Source organism: Mastigoproctus giganteus, chromosome 10 (genome assembly GCF_048544385.1).
Source record: "Mastigoproctus giganteus isolate SK-2022 chromosome 10, ASM4854438v1, whole genome shotgun sequence".
Classification (NCBI taxonomy): domain Eukaryota; kingdom Metazoa; phylum Arthropoda; class Arachnida; order Uropygi; family Thelyphonidae; genus Mastigoproctus; species Mastigoproctus giganteus.
In genome coordinates this window covers 25672045-25688706 of record NC_143584.1, presented here as the reverse complement: position 1 = coordinate 25688706, position 16662 = coordinate 25672045, and the positions used below count along the sequence as shown (strand labels likewise).

Here is a 16662-nt window from a genome sequence, read left to right as displayed (position 1 = left end):
GGATGTTGCGGAGATGTTGGAGAATGTTTCCCCAAGAGCATTGGCTATTGCAGTTGGATCTGCAATAGCGCATCCATTATAATCTAAGATTGAAGAAGGGTGGGATGTATATTTTCCCTTCATTTTCCGGATTTTATCCCAGACTACCTTAGAGTTGGTAGACTGGTTAATAGATGATGTAAAACGGATCCACGATTCCTTTTGACTCTGACGGCGAATGTAGCGTGCTTTGGCTCGTGTGCGCTTGAAGGCTATTAGATTAGCAGTGGTAGGATATCGACGGAATATCCCCCACGCTTTGTTTTGGGCCTTTTTTGCTGCTGTGCATTGTGAATTCCACCAAGGTTTGGGAAATGGTGGAAACCGGTCAGATGTTTTTGGAACAGCAGTAGCAGCTGCGTGGACAATGATTTCTGTGATGTACGTTACTGCGTCATTGATAGGCTCCTGACTGACTGTACTGAGTTCAAAATTTGCCTGATGTTGGAAGGCATTCCAGTCAGCCTGATCAAACTTCCACCGTGGTAACCTAAAAGGAAGACACGGTCTCCCACTGTGTAACAAGGTTATCACAGGGAAGTGATCACTTCCGTATGGATTCTCCTCCACTTCCCAGGTGAGTGAAGGGAGTAGAGAAGGGGAGCAGATAGAGAGATCAATGGCAGAAAAAGTACGGGTAGGCATATGGAAGAAGGTGTTTGTTCCAGTATTTAGAAGGGAAAGGTCATTGTCATTGAGCATACGCTCTATGACTCGTCCCCTTCCGTTGATGTTAGCACTACCCCACAAGGTGTTATGTCCGTTAAAATCCCCGAGAAGTAAGAAAGGGGGAGGCAGCTGCGTTAGAAGATCATCAAGGTCTGCCTGGGAGATGTCAGTCCCAGGTGGCAAATAAATAGAGCAGACCGTTATTAAAAATCCCACTGTAAGGCGAATTGCAACAGCCTCTATGCTGGTTGTAATTAGCAAGGGCTGAACTGGGGTCTGATTACCCACAAGGATAGCCACTCCTCCATGAGCAGGACCATCCGCAATTCTATCCTTACGAAAGATTGTGATGTTATGCAGGGTGGGATCATCATTTGCCTTTAGATATGTCTCCTGCAAGCAAAAGCAAACTGGCTCGTGCTTTTGCAGGAGGGCCTTGATGTCATCAGTATTTCGCCGGAATCCACGACAATTCCATTGTAGGAATTTAGCCATTATTTTGGCTTGGTGGGTCCATCAGGCGGCTTCCGAGGTGCTGAGGGCTTACTTTTATCAGTCTTGGCTTTGTCTTTTTTGGGGAAGAATGGACGATGTCCCGTGTCCATTTCTTCCTCCGCAAAGAGTTCCAAGACTGATTCATCCTGTACCTCCTTGTTCTCTACATCCATTGTTTCTGGTATTACGGGTGACTCTTCAGAACGTTTTTGCTCTTTTTTACCACTTGGTTTTGGTAGTGGTGGAGCACTAGGAGGTACGGATATAGGAGTGGCAACTGATTGTGTTTTTTTGGTGGGCTTTTGTGAATTTAATAAATAGCGTGCAATCGGAGTGAATGACTCTTTCGGTGGTATAGTCATCTCAGTTTGAGTACCGATAGTGCACTTGGCAGAAACCTTCTGAGCATAGGAAGGTTTCCCGCTATTTATTGGTTCGATACGTTTTCTGGCCTCTGGGTAGGAGATATTCAGCTCTGTTTTCAGTTTTTGGATTTCTTTTTCATCCTTCCACCGCTGGCATGCTCGAGAATAGGCGGGGTGCTCTCCTTGGCAATTAATACAGATCGGTTTTGAAGCTGAACATTCCTTGCTCTCGTGGTCTTTAACACCACATCGAGCACAGGCAGGGTTACCACGACAAGATGTTTGTGAGTGGCCGTATTTTTGGCATCTAAAACACCTCAGTGGGTTTGGGATGTAAATCCTCACTGGGCAGTTTAGATAGCCTGCCTTGATGGAACTTGGAGGCCTTGGGGTATTGAACGTGAGGATAAGAACTCGGGTAGGGACGAGATTCCCATCCTTTCGTATCGATATTCTTTTCACAGCTGTCACTCCTTGGTCTTTCAATTCAGAGCAGATCTCTTCTTCAGAAACATGAAGAAGGTCCCACTCTGATATAACACCACGTGAAGAGTTCAGAGTTTTGTGGGGGGTTACGGTGATAGGTATTCCCCCTATGGATGTAGAGTTTAAGAATTTTTCAGCTTGTTTTGTGCTGGAAGCTTCAACTAAAAGATCGCCAGAACGCAGTCGTTTAACGGATTTTGGTGACCCTGCCAACCCTTCTAATCCTTTCTGGATAAAGAAGGGTGACATCTTTCCAATTGACTGTTCTCCGATGGAATGGAGAATGAGGAAGAGCGGTGTCACTGATGGTGTTGGTGTATCCTCAGTTCTGGCTCTTTTTGCAGAGGTGTTTTCTTTTTCATCTTCTCGATTAGGTAGGGGCCTTGTTGGGGCCCCAGAAGAAAGGGGATTTAAATTACTCATATGAGTAAAGAGAAAATGTCTGATGCCTAAGTACCTCACCCACCACGGAGCCCTACGAGGGGACGCCCACTCGTGAACTAGCAGGTACTGCGTACACGAATATGACGCCGAGTTCGCTTAGAACACCATACCCACGTTACCAATAAGTCTTTATCCCGTCCCAGGACCATAGGGAGGGAGACTTATTGGAACGCAGTTGACCCTAGCAGTATAGAACCACCCGCCGATTGATCCCAGTCGGGACGGTCCGGGACCACCCGTCTTGTCGAAGCAGGGGCCAAAGTGGTGTATTGAAGCTGGGCCCCTCAACCACCAGGATCCCCCTTTCCGCTTCCACGGGTCGCGGCGCACGGCTGCACACGCCGGATTTCAAAGATGTAACCCTGAAACCAAGGTATGGGCGTTAGATCCCAGTGATGCTAATCTGGAAACCCAGCAGCGTCACTGGGAGGTCCCCTCACCACGTACAGGTGCCCACGTTGAGGGGCAATTAGGGCAGAGCGAGGACTGTGATTTACATTCAGCTTGGGTATGCTCCTTCGAGCCACAGTTAGGGCATACAGCATCACCTCGACAGACTGTTTGGGAGTGTCCGAATTTCTGACATTTATAACATCTTAATGGATTTGGAATATACGGGCGAATGCGGCAGTTCAGATACCCGGCTTTCACCGATGTAGGTAGGTTTGGTGAACTAAATGTCAGTATGATGCTTCGAGTTGGGATAAGTTCGCCATCTTTCTTCAGCATAATTCTTTTCGCCTGTGTGACCTTCTGATCTTGCAATTCATTTACAATTTCCTCCTCTAAGACATTCATTAGGTCCCATTCTGAGATGACACCTTTGGAGGTATTGAGTGTAGCATGTGGTGACACCTTGACTGAAATTCCACCAAATGTGGAGAGTTTCAGAAGGGACTCAGAGTGTTTGGAACTGGTGGTCTCAACCAGTAGGTCGCCAGATTTTAGACGTCTCACCATTTTCGGGGAACCTGCTACACTTTCCAGACATTTCTGTATGAGAAATGGAGATAGATTGCCTATGGCCTGGTTTGTTAAAGAATGCAAGATCAGGAAAGTAGGATGTTCTATCCTGCAAGCATCCGTCTTCAGTCTCTTTCTGGTGTTTGTGTCATCATCGGGATGGTGCAAATCCAATGAGTTAGGATTTGCTGTCTGGATCGGGGGAAAGTTGTCGAAATCCATGTTTTGCTCCTTTTGGCCCTGGGGGTTTGCTTTACCACCCAGGTTTCCGGCCCCGCCACGGGGAGGCAGGAGCAGTGCCACGAGGTGACCAAGCGGCTGTGTTAGTAAGTTAGTACTAATAGAAAAAGGAAACAGAAAGGTGGTTTTCCTTTCTGGGCTTCTGCCTACTCTTTGTAGTGCGAGACAGCTACTCTAATATAGAAATAAAGAGAACGGTGTTTGAAACTAAAAATATGAACTGATTGCTTAAATTCTCTTTTTAGAAAACGCTTTCAGAGACGCACTATAATCGCTTGGCCACGGAACACTTGGCACCCGGGGCCGTATGAAACGTGCTTTTCCCCTTAATTTCTTATAATTTATCAGAATGGCTGTGATTGGATATTGCCGAAACAAATTCCACGCTTTATTTTTTGCCTTTTTTGATTTGGTACATTGTTTGTTTGTTTGTATTGAGGTTTAATGGCGCATGGACTACGGGGGTCATAATGCGCCAGTTCATACGGTGTGATGTGGATTTGGTACATTCCTCATTCCACCAATAATTATAATGCTTACGGCCCGGTGGATTTGATAATGGTATTGTATCCTTGGCCACATTTAGGAGATGTGGCGTGATGTAATTTGTCGCATCATCAATACGCTGGAGACAGATTTTTTTCTCATCGAAAGAGATTGATAACTGAAATTTTGCCCAGTTTTCTCTTGTAAATTTCCATTTCCTGCAGGGTTTAGTTAAAGGAGTCTGTGCTATCAATAACTTGCATACGATTGGGAAGTGATCACTGCCCATAGGCAGTGATCACTTCCCAATCGTATGCAATTCCCAATCGATTCTTTTAGTGCCTCTAAAAGACTTTCAATGAGTCGACCCCGTCTATATAATTTAGTAGCACCCCATAGTGGGTGGTGACCGTTAAAGTCCCCTAATATACAGAACGTTGGAGGTATCTGTATGATGAGGTCTTCAAGTTCTTTTAAACAGTATGTATGGTTTGGCTGCAAGTAGATTGACACAAGTGTTAATGAAATATGGAGCGTTATACGAACAGCAACAGCTTCTATTTCAGTTTGCAGTGGGATATGCTTTGTTGGGATCTTTGAATTTATCAGGATTGCAACACCACCGTGGGCAACATTTGCTGTATTACGATCTCTTCGATAAAGGCAATAGTTCTTTATCGAAGGAGAAATTTGTGAAGTTAAGTTTCTTGGAGACAAAGAGCAACTGGCGAATACCGATTAATCAGATCATGGATATCATCTGTGTTGCAACGAAAGCCTCTGCAGTTCCATTGCAAAATACATGGCATTATTTGTGTTTAACTGATGGAGCTGTATCTGACTGCTTTTTGAAGGTGACTGGCTTATGACGTTCTAATTTTGATTTATCTTTTTTGGAGAAAACTGGCCAATCAGTGTCCATTTCTTCTTCTTCTTCTTCTTCTTCTTCTTCGGCGTGAATTTCTAAAATTGGATCTACCTGTATAGATGTGCCATCTATATCTATGGTTGTGTCCTGGGTATTTTTCTTTGCATTTGCGTTTGTAATATCGGATGTAGTAGTACTCATTGGAGGAGGAGATGCCGCTGGTATTGTCAGAGGAGTATTATTTGCCTGATCTGAGACTTTGGGTTGTTTACGTACATTTGGTTGTTTCTCAGATGTTGTTGTTGTTGTTGCTTAGGTTTTATTGGCGCATTAGCGATTAAGGCTATAATGCGCCAAAACCTGGTTATAAAAAGTAAAATTTTCAGTGGCCTAATGATTTAGGTCACTAAGTCAAGGTATGAAACAAGTATAAACTAAAAGATAAATATCGTAAACAAGTAACTATAATAATACGATTTGTAAATGTGACTAAAAAGGTTTACTGAAGTCAAAAAGCTAAAAACAGCAGACACATTGTCATTGTCAGATAAAATCTGACTGAGTGTATACGGCTCAGTCAGATGATTAAAAGCGGTAAAACGGATATTGCTAAAATCTGGACAATCAATTAAAATGTGTCTGATAGTTAAAATTGTGCCACAGGACTCACACATAGGAGGGTCATCAGCCCTCAGCAAAAAGGAATGAATTAAATGACTGTGTCCTATGCGGGTCCGGGCAAGAACAACTTCCTCCTTACGATTCCTGCGCAGAGTAGACTGCCACGGTTCAATTACAGGCTTTATACAATATAGTTTATTTCCAGTCTGTCTATTCCACGAATCCTGCCATTGGGAGTGAATCTTCTCGTGTATTATTTGCCTGTAGTCTGTATAAGGGACTAACAGGCAGTGGTTATTACTGGGAATTGCTGATTTGGCTGCGGCGTCAGCCAAATCATTTCCCCTAATCCCAATGTGGCTCGGAATCCAGCAGAAGCGGATGTCATATTCACGGTCATGGAGAACGTGAATCTTCTGCTGAATGCTAGACAGCACTGGATGAGGATTATATCTCACAGATATTAAAGCCTGTAACAAGCTAAGGGAGTCGGAATATAAAATGAACCGTTGGTGTTGGCATTCACTAATGTGACCCAAGGCTAACTCAATTGCGTGCAGCTCTGCAGTAAATATGCTGCATTCAGAGGGAATCTGCTCCGATATAGTGCTGTTTCTCAGAGAGGACAGTGCTCGTCCAATCAGAAATTCATTTATTAGTGGGAACTGTGACATCTGTTTGAGTGGAGACTGTCTAATATTTTTTTACTGCATTGGTATAGGTTAAATTTTTGTTTATAGTAAGTGTAATTTGTTTTCTTGCTTCTTGGTAGCTGACTTTATTCTCGACCTTGTAGTTAGCAGTTAGCGCAGGTCATTTTTGTAGCCGAACAGTCACTTTGATTGTGTTCAGAGGACCCACAATTGGGGCAGACTGGAACTCCTCTGCACACAGTTTGCGAATGGCCATACTTTTAGCATTTATAACATCGTAAAGGATTGGGAATATATGGGCGAATGCGGCATAGTAAATAACCTGCTTTTAGAGAGGTGGGTAAGTTAGGGGTATTGAACGTGAGAATAATGTTTCTGGTAGGTGTAAGTTGATTGTCTTTTTTAGTCATTATGCGCTTTGCTTCAATGACATTTTGTCCCTGCAGCTCTTGGGTTATTTCTTCCTCGCTGACATTAAGAAGATCCCAACTGGATATCACACCCTTAGATGAATTTAGGGTTGCATGAGGGGATATTTTTACTGGGATAACAGCAAAATTAATAATTTGTAAAAGTTTCTCCGAATGCCTGTGGTTAGCAGTTTCCACAAACAGGTCTCCTGATTGCAGTCTCTTAACAGTTTTTGGAGATCCTGCAATACCTTCCAGATGTTTTTGAATCACAAAGGGAGACAGTTTACTCATAGGTTGACTAGAGAGGGAGTGGAAAATTAGAAACGATGGGCATGGTTGCTCCATCCTGTCAGTTTTCAGTCTTTTGGTGTTGTTACCTAAATCGTGATTTGTGTCATGGTCATTGTAATTTTCTGTCCTGGAGCTCGGAGGCTCTAATGGTGGATAAGTATTTTTATCCATGTTGGCTCCTTTTGGCCCTGGGGGTTTTTCTTTACCTCCAAGGTTACCGGCCCCGCCACGGGGAGGCAGGAGCAGTGCCACGAGGTGACCAAGCGGCTGTTAGTTGCGTTAGTAATAAAGGAAAAAGAAACAGAAAGGTGTCTTTCCTTTCTGGGCCTTTTCCTACTACTTGTAGAACGAAAGGGCTATTGAAATATAAAATGAAATGAAGAAAACGCTATTCAGAAATGAACAGAATATGTATTGGCAAAAGCTCTTTAGATAGTTCGCTTGGATAAACGCACTGAGATTGCTTGGCCACGGAACGCTTGGCACCCGGGGCCTTCTCATGAGGGACTGAGTTTTGCTGAAGTACAAATAAATAATGTCATCCAGCTTAACTGTCTCAAAATAGCTAACCAGGATGTTGAAACATGATTTTCTCAGTTCTGTCCATCGAAACGTGGTATTGCTGGATCCAACTCATCACATCACCACACAAAATGTTTCACATTATCAAAAAAGGCCAATTAATGCACGTCAAGAAGTATATCGTATAGGGAAGGGTACCATTAAAATAGTTATCATCTGAAATTGAATTAATTTAGCACTACTCCAGTTCAAAACTGGAGAGAAATTTTATACTCCATTTTTTGAAGATGTGATGAAGCGAACGCAACCTCGAAAGCCGTTTTTAGGAATGACGCAGTCTTCCTGAGTTCTTCTTCTGTTATTGCCAGAAACTTTGCATTAGTGCCCCCGGATTCTTCTCTCGTCTACATTATCTTCTGTTGTGTTAGCGAAAAAATAAAAGAAAGGCGCTTTTTTCTCTGAACCTGTGTTTTCTTTTAATTTCGTGCTCGTTATGAAATAAAGGATTTTGGAGAAAACATTAACTTAGAAAGAAGGGCTCTTTGTAGGTCAACTTCGTTTATTGAACATAACTGTATGCCAAAGCCTGAAGTAAAGCGGAAGCAATGTATTACCACAATTGGAATTTTCTTTCGAAGTTGAAAATCAAATTTTTGGATAATCAAAAACAGTCCCACTCTCTTAAGATATTTGCCACTTAAGGAGTTCAGACTACATCCTTAAAACATCATAACTGTGCTAACTGGTTACTTGATTCCTGGAAATATTAATAATCGATGAGAAACGATGGTGAATATTAGATTAAGTAATCAGCAATCGAGTTTACAGTAATTCTAAATTGTTGAATCCTTGGGGGTTCGCTTCATTCATTATTTGGTCAGTGATGACGTCAATAGAAATTTAGTTTTTACAAGCAGGCAGCGATAACTTTCTCACTCATAGCAGTTCGATTTCCTGAACTTGATTACCTCGAAGGAGCAGAAAATAAAGACAACAGCTGATGGGTGGAGCCTACTTTGGTTGTTCACTTTTTTCATTTCCAGCACTTAGCGATGGAAAGATGCAAACTTCGACCTTGATATTTACAAAGGCGGTCTGAAAGGCATTCCTCCCCTCTTCCAAACAGTATATAAGTACCCCTTTCAGTGAAGCAGATATTGTTAATCTTCAGCAGTAAGACTAGCATCTCGACACCATGCAGCTTTTCGTAAGTATTTGGACATTCTATTTGTGATTCGTAAAATAATTGTTCTGTTTGACTTTAGAATTGAATTTCATTATAATTGAATTGAATTCTAATTGATTTTAAATTTTCTTTCCAGTTTGCCCTTCTTTTGTTGGCCCTCGTGGTCGCCACCCTAGCCGTATACCCCTATGATGGATATGGTTACGGATACTATGGCTACACCCCTCTGGCCTACACTGGCTACTATGGTGCCTACGGCCCCTATGGTTACTACTGGAAGTAGTAAGTACCAATCATCAGTTACCAGGGTCTTAACAGTAACGTTTAAAACTAGTTTGTTGTTTTAACAGAAAATTGTAAATTGTGAATTATTTAACAGATTTCGTAATTAACAATTTTGAGGATTGAATATTAATTGATTTTGTGTTTTCTGTTTATTACAGGAACATTCAAAATTCTCTCTTTCAACCTTCTTGCTAGCCGACCTATCAACGAAGATTTAAAATTTTCTTGCAAGACTTCATTTCTACACCAATGTACCTGATGGCTTCTCTTCTCCAATAAACTACTTTTAAGTTCCTTTTATATGTTTTGTGTAACTTTTTGTCTCCCGGTTTATATGATAGAAAGAAAAAACAAAGAACATGGTTAACTGAATTAACCCAATGAGAATTAAACTACACTGTGCTAGCAAAAGTAAAATGACACTAAGTGAAAAGAACACCAATTTAAATATCAGATTTTTATACGAGGTATAACCACCTCTCCCCTATAATAAAGAACATAAGTCTTCTTTGAATATTTACTGACATTTTGGAGATGGAAATATTTCTGTGTTCCAGGAACACGTTTTTAATCTACAAGAGATGTTAACCGTTATGGACAACTTCTTGCATTATTTTTCGGATGTTTGTGGTTTCTTCAGCCCACTAGAAACATCATTGGGTGTTTCTAGTGGGCTGAAGTTGTAGCATGAGGATTGGTCATGATTTATACGCTTCCGTGTGCAGGGTTCTGTCTTTCCTGTAAAAAAATTTACAAGCACACATTCTCAAATATCTTTCACTAAAGTAAAATTTAAAATTTTCAAAGATATTTTACTACTGAATTAAAATGAAGATCAAGAAAGGAAGAGTTGGACAAAAAAAAAAGGAACCTTTTTCTGGATTTGATCACGTTTATTCAAAGCAATAAAAGCTTCATGAAACTCTTTCAAACTGGCTCAACCGCCATTATTGTGATAATAACATCTTGATTTACAGTATCTCTACAGTTTGTCTGAATTAGATCATAATTCTGACACCTAAAAGAATAATGAGTTAGGGCTGTATAGTCTTACGATGCAAACTAAGTATCAGGCTTTGATGGCTGAAAGTCTTCTTGGTATTGCTCAAAGTAACTGTATGGTTCTATCTGGTCCGGTGTTTGTTCTTGCGTCAATGGAACTAAGACTTGAGGCGTTTCAAATAACGCTGAAGACTATGAGTGGTATTAATAATAATGATGATTATGAGTGATTCTAATCACATGAGATTTATTAGACTGTAAATTTTATGCAAGACAAGTCAAGGTCCATACATTTGTTATAAAATTAAAAAAAAAAAGTTTATTTAAAGGAAAATAAACTTCTACTCGTTAATAAAATGTTGTGGTTGTAGGAGCATCAGCGACTAAGGCCATATTGCTCCATGTATATTGTCTGTAAATTGCTTGTGTTCTGGGGTTAATTTTCTGTTTGCTGGATGAAAATTCCGAGTTTCCGGTAGAAAAAACCACGCTACCTCGCTGGCGACCAACTAACTCAGCCACGTTGTGAAAAAGACCCATAACAATTTTTCTTTCATCGATGAGACTCGAATTTAGGTCTCTTCCACCCGGTGGGGAGGATGGCAATTCTACCAGCTTGCTGCTCACGAGGGCATCATTAATAAAACATCGTATTCTTAGATTATGTAGACATAATAGGAAAAAAATATTAAAATTACCTAAAAATTCAATAAAATAAAAAAATTTTTTTCTCTTATATCCCTTTTCACTTTCTGTTTCCAAAAATCAACAACAGTCACTTACCATGGCTGGATCTCAACTTTCTTGATACCTTTTCTATAAGTCAGAGTTATATAATTATATTATATTTTTATTTAGAGACAAATTTGGCCATCTAGATAATATGCCATCACACTTGACTCGGTACAGATTTGACTAATTAATTAATTAACTCGAGACATTTGAAGGACTGTGGATTTTTGGAAAGAAATTTTTATCAGCGGGCTCTGCCCTACTGGGGAGAAAAAATGTTATTGAGACAGAATACATTTAAGCACAGGCGGGACAAGGGTATCTGCTGATGTAATTGAAGATGCATTAGAGGTTCAGAGAAACTGCTAATCAATGAAGATATATATTTTATTGATGGCATAGATCAAATTAACACTTGCATATATCTCAGAGTTCCGTGTGTGAGACCACATAGGTCGAATCTTCTAACACTGAAAGAATGTAGGTTGCTAATTTTATGGGGAAGAGCTGTTGTTGTTGTGACTGGACTTAACAACACAGATGCAGCTAAGTCTCTCTGCAATTCACTTGAAAAAAAGAAAAAAAATCACTTCACCCATCCGTACCCTCCAAGAATTTGTCTAGTTCTTCTTTGAATTTATTCAACTCATCCCCTTCCACAGCAACACATAGAAGCCTGTTCCAACAATCAACCACCCGCTGGCTAAAGGCAAACTTCCGCACATCTGTCCTGGAACCATCCTTCCTCAGCTTGAATTTATGCCCCCTCATCTGTGTAGTCTCAGCAAGTGGAAGAATGCCATTAACATTCCGTTTACTTCTAGCTCAATCCATTCTCATCAGAATACAGCTCGGCTTTCGGTATACTACATTCCAGATGCAGTGAAAGTTTCCTTACTACGCAGACTACTTTCGTTGGTTTTAATGGGAGTTTATTGGGAGTTATTCAGTATCAGGCGTTTATTGGGAATCAGTCGGTAATGGGAGGGTTCGTTGGTTTTAATGGGAGTTTATTTGCACAAGGACAACTATTAGCATGCGCGGGGGTAACGCAATGATTATAATCATCGTCCTTCGTAACTGGATGGAAAAGGCTCAGGCTGGAATCCTCTCAATGGCCATGAAGTTTTATGGGCTTTTATCACTCCATGACTGAGTTAGTCGATACCAGGCGTGGATAGCAAGGTTTTACTCCAGCAATTTCGGGATTTTCATCCAGCAAAACAGGCAAATCATCCAGAGAACACACGCAATTTCTGAACATGTTACACAGGGGCAGATAAGTTCATTCTCGGATAGCCTTAATACGATAGTTTTTTTTTTAAATTCCGATGGTGACAAAGAAGGGAACTTCATAACTATTGTATTTCATATAATTTGGAAATGACACTATGTCGTAATTATCCATGTATAAATTTTTGAACTGAACCACTCTTTTACCGGGAAGATAATGAAAAATTAGTTTATTAATTGAATGCTATGATCCAATTCCTAAACTTGTTAAAAGGGACTCGGGAAAAATTCAAATTCACATTCTAAGCAACTTTCCAAATTGAATTTATGGTTTAAATAATTTTCCAAATTAAATTTAGATTCTTAACATTTTTAGAATATTGTAATTTTAGTTCAGAAAATAGTCCCGAATAAATAAAAAAAGTTTTCATAAATTTTAAGTAAAATTAACAAAATTATAGTATATAATTGTAGTCCCAAATAAATGAAATGAAAATAAATGAAATGAAAATAAAAGCCTAAATTTCAAATGAAAACCTAAAATGAAACCGAAAATTGAAATCTAAGTTCATAAGGTTGGAGCGGACGTCATTACTCCAAGAGTGCTATGATCCAATCCATAATTGGATCCAAATTATGATCCATAAGAATAAATTAAACAGAAAGGTAGATTTTCTTTTCTAGTCTACACCTCGTAGTGCGAAAGAGCTACTCTGATGTAAAGTTAGGAAAACCATTACTTAAAAGGCCTTTAGAGAACACTGCTTTTAGGAATGCACTAAAATCACTTGGCCACACAGAACTCTGCACCTGAGGCGCGTGGTTCTGGTAATAAAAGAGTGTTTTCTCAAAATGTCAAGTTACAATAAAGTCGGAGAGTACAGAGATCTGCTTCACAGGAGTGAATGCTATCTGGTCCTGCTGGAGACAATCAGCAACTCTCTGAGCTCGTTCAGATTAAAGGGCTGAATGTACAAAGTGAGAGATGGGTTGAAAAAAATTAATGGCTGCCCTTTCCATTGTACTATTAGATATATTACATATTGAGAGGCTGGCGGTGGGAACTCCCCATTAAAAGTTTCTATTTTCTTCCACATAAATCAATGATCTTTAACGTAACAAAAAATAGATAAATTATAGCCACAAGAACCCTTCGGTATTACACCAGGGACTAAATAAGGCGAGGGCCAGTATTTTTGTTGAGAACTGGAACAAAAGTCATCCAAGAGTAGTCACGTTTGGTTTTTATCTTAAATTTTTTGTCAGCAATTAGGTTTGCCGTAAGTTCACCACAAAATTTTTCTAGTTGGTATAAGTGAACTATCTCGTTTGGTCTGGATTCTCGTTTGCTTGGATTTGGTTTGGTTTTGGGTTTACTGGCGCAACAGCAACCTAGGCTATAATTCGCCAATGACGACAAATGAGCAGACAGATTAAAAGTACAGAAACAAAAGTTAAAATATTACAGTTACCCGGGAATATTGGTCGCTATATCAGAAAAAGATTTGATTCTCGTTTGGATGGATCACAATTTCGGCCTGTAGATCTTGAGTAATTTCCTCATCTGTGATATGTAGGAGATCCTACTCTTTTTAGTACTCAATGAGCCACGAGGGGTTACAATAACTGAGATTCCTCCGAAGCTTGGAATTGAGCAAACATTCCGAATATCTCGGATTTTTAGATTTAGAGGGGCAAGCAGTAGCGAGATTTTGAACATCCTGTTGTCTAGGCATCGGCCTGTAGTGATTTACTGTACATATATGATTTCCATAGTTGTTATTTTTAGCCCCAGGAATGAGGACTCTTCCACCTGGTAGCAAGATTGCTGCCACTGGTGACCAAACGATAAGGAGAACTTAATTACTAGTGAGTTAGACTTTAAATAAGCTAATTTCTTTAATTCTAAGAGCAAAAGGAAATAGCTGACGTCAAAATTAGAATACGCTGTTATCATCAAATATCACTTCGGTTAAAATTACTCTTAATTTAAAAACTTTCCCTTTAGAAAAATGTGTATACATCATGCGAACTGTCCCATCATTCTCAGCACCTGAACCATTATTCATCACCAATGTCTTATTTGTTAATAATTTCTCTAAAAATTTCTTTTTTACTAGTAGATAACTATCACTTTTTGATCCCTCTGATCGCCATTCGATTTCCTTAATCCGGTTGCTTAGAAAATAAAGAGAAACGTTAATGGGTGGAGCATAAGGTTGGCCGTTCACTTTCTTGTTTTGTACACTTAGCGAAGAACAGTTGAAAAATGACCTTGTTTTATTTATTTGTAACAAAAAAAAAAAAAAAACCAAAGGACACTGCGATAGGCATTCCCCACCTCTTCCAAAGAGTATATAAACAGCTGAAAGTGAAGCAGGGATTGTTAATCTTCAGCAGTAAGACTAGCAACTCGACACCATGCAGTTCTTCGTAAGTATAAAGTTCTCATATTCCATCTCTTTGATGCTTTAACCCACTGGAAAAATCCTCTTTCTGTGTAACTTAAACGAAATATATTTAATATGGATTGATTAAACATTTAACGTATCTTGTATTTATTTTCAGTTTGCCCTTCTTCTGTTGGCCCTTGTGGTGGCCACCCTAGCAGTATATCCCTACGATTTATATGGCTATGGATATTATGGCTACACTCCTGCGGCCTATGCTGGATATTATGGTGCCTACGGCCCCTTTGGTTACTACTGGAAGTAGTAAGTGGCTAGAATTCATGTCATTTTGCAATGATATAAATGATATAAGATATAAAATACGAATTATCTAATCCAGAATTGAAAATCAGAAATAAAAATAAAAACTGTTATTCAAAAATTAAGAATCTTTGCATTATAATTTAACATTTTAAAATATGGCAAGCATGGAATTTATTTAAAAGGATAAATCATTTAGAAATACAGCGAAATCTTGACATTCAGTCAATTTAATCCCCACTTTTGCTTAATCCTAACACGTATCAATTATTCATTACTCGAATGCTAGTAAAATTTTATATATTTATCAAACATTAAATAAATCAAATCATTTATTTGATTTTTTTATTAAACAATAATTTATCGTTGTTTATTAAATAAGTTTATCGTTTATTGTTTATTAAATAAGTTTATCGTTTATTGTTTATTGTTTATTGTTGTTTTGTTAATGCTTATTGTTTGTTTTGTTAAATAAATTATTTAACAATAATCAATCATTGTTAAATAATTTATTGAACAATAATTGATTAATCAAATTATTTATGACAACAATTATTTATAACTTGTTTATAAAATTGTTTATAAATTGTTTATTTATTTATAAACAATTCTTTGTGAAATAAATTAAAAAAATTAATTTGTGTATAAAATAAAAAACAAATAAATAATACATTTAATTTTTTAATCGTGTTTATAGGAATAAAATTGAAATATGTAGTGAAGATGAGGTTCTTTTTATTAATTTTGTTTCCCGTTTCTTACAGGAACCTTCTAAATTCTCTTCTTCAACCCTCCCGACAACTGACCTTTCGATGAAGACATCAAATTCTTTCAGCTACATTCTTCGGTCCTACACCTATTCCCCTGATGCCCTCTTCCCTTCTCTTTCTCAATAAACTACTTTAAAGTTCTTCATACGTCTTTGTGTTATTTTTATACCAACTCACATATCAAAGAGAATTCAGTACAAGGTTGAACTACAATACTGTTGTTTATTTAATATTCAAGAAGTCTGAATAACATTGGCTGTAAAGGATTTATAATGAATGACCACTGTCTGAATATCTTCTTCGATTATTGTGATTATTATGAATAATCACAACTTCTTAATCTTTTTAATCTGAGCTTCATTTTATCTCAATATTTTTTTACTATTAAAAAGCCTTTAATGTAGAGAAATAGTGAAGTAGATCGGAACTTCTGTAAAATGCTTCAAACAGGGTGAAAGTAGGTCGGGAAAAAGAAAAAGATCCATCAATGGCCAGGGGTTGGCGAAAGACCGGAGACAGAAGGTGATGATAAATGGGTGTTCTTCAGAGTCGATTGGAGTAGCAAGTGATCAGTGCTTGAACCTGTCTTGTTTTTTTTTCTTCTTAAATCATTTTGATGAGGGAATACAAGAGGAATTCACAAAGTTTTCGCAATTTAAAGATAGGAAAGTGATTAACGATTGGAATCAGGCTATGCTTCTTCGAAAGGATTTGGACTGACTCCAAGTGTCGTCTTAAAAATGGCAGCTAAAGCTTAATGCAACCCAAATGCGAAGTACGTTCGAACAGAAACTCAGGCATGGGAAGAATAAAAGGATGCTAAAGATAAGAAAGACTTAACGTGTGGTGTAAACAGCCAACATCCCTGCAAAGAAGCGACTAAACCGATGAAGAGCGCTGACTTATCGGAATGAGGAACGACTTAGAGGATGTGATATGCAGAGCTTAACAATTGGCGTTATTCCAAAAATATTGTAACGAAAAACCGTCATGCGAAAAGCGTTACGGAAGTGAAGTTATCTTCATCGTCTAGCCGTCATTTTCCAGACACAAGTTACGATAATCCCCCAGAGCGAATTATCGTAACTTGTGTTGTTGGAATCATACACGTATGATTGCAACAATAATTTATCTTCTACTGGACCAAATCTAATGAAATTTTGCATGGAGCTTCATCTTAGCTCTATA

General features: G+C 38.8%; 1 long non-coding RNA gene across 1 annotated transcript; it reads left to right on the top strand.

Moving 5' to 3' along the window:
* Nucleotides 1–14336: 14336 nt before the first annotated feature.
* On the top strand, nt 14337–15617 carry LOC150078891 (uncharacterized). The gene is made up of 3 exons (XR_016547552.1): nt 14337–14426; nt 14562–14707; nt 15469–15617. It is a non-coding gene; the product is annotated as an uncharacterized LOC150078891 (long non-coding RNA).
* The last annotated feature ends 1045 nt before the right edge of the window (nt 15618–16662 follow it).